This window comes from Ixodes scapularis, unplaced genomic scaffold (genome assembly GCF_016920785.2).
Source record: "Ixodes scapularis isolate PalLabHiFi unplaced genomic scaffold, ASM1692078v2 PGA_scaffold9__187_contigs__length_104089568, whole genome shotgun sequence".
NCBI lineage: Eukaryota > Metazoa > Arthropoda > Arachnida > Ixodida > Ixodidae > Ixodes > Ixodes scapularis.
In genome coordinates, this window is record NW_024609884.1 from 90,265,187 (window position 1) to 90,265,705 (window position 519).

The 519-nt window shown below is 42.2% G+C and overlaps 1 non-coding gene across 1 annotated transcript; it reads right to left on the reverse strand.

The window, feature by feature from the left end:
• Positions 1-446: 446 nt before the first annotated feature.
• On the reverse strand, positions 447-519 carry Trnar-ccg. Its single transcript has one exon. It is a non-coding gene; the product is annotated as a tRNA-Arg (tRNA).

Consider the following 519-nt stretch of genomic DNA (forward strand, 5'->3'; position numbering starts at 1 on the left):
TTCTTGCCCCTTTTGTTTGTGTTTATTGTCGACTATGCTTTCAGAAAAGATTATCATTTGCTACACTGGACAATGAATATTAATGGTCAATTCGACTGCAATAAACACGAAATGCTCGGCTCACGCAGAAATACAAGTGTAGCGCGAACACAGCCACCGCCGGTATCACTGTTGCGGCTAGGGTACCACGCCTTAAAATACTATTTTGTGACAGTTTCCGAGGAAAAGAAAATATTTGACTTCCGAGTGATACATCGAATTATGATGTATGACTTCGTACATGAATCAGAGCTTAGTCAACTTGAGGAATATTGGGACAAGTACATTTTTGTTTTTACCACGGCATGATAAACGGAAAACACGTTCAAACTTAGTTAGCACATCTGATGTAGTAGGCTGTCTGCGCTGAGAAGTAAAATACTAAAGAAACAAAACAATGAGCAAGACGCCCCCGGTGGGACTTGAACCCACAATCTTTGGTTCCGGAGACCAACGCCTTATCCATTAGGCCACGGGAGC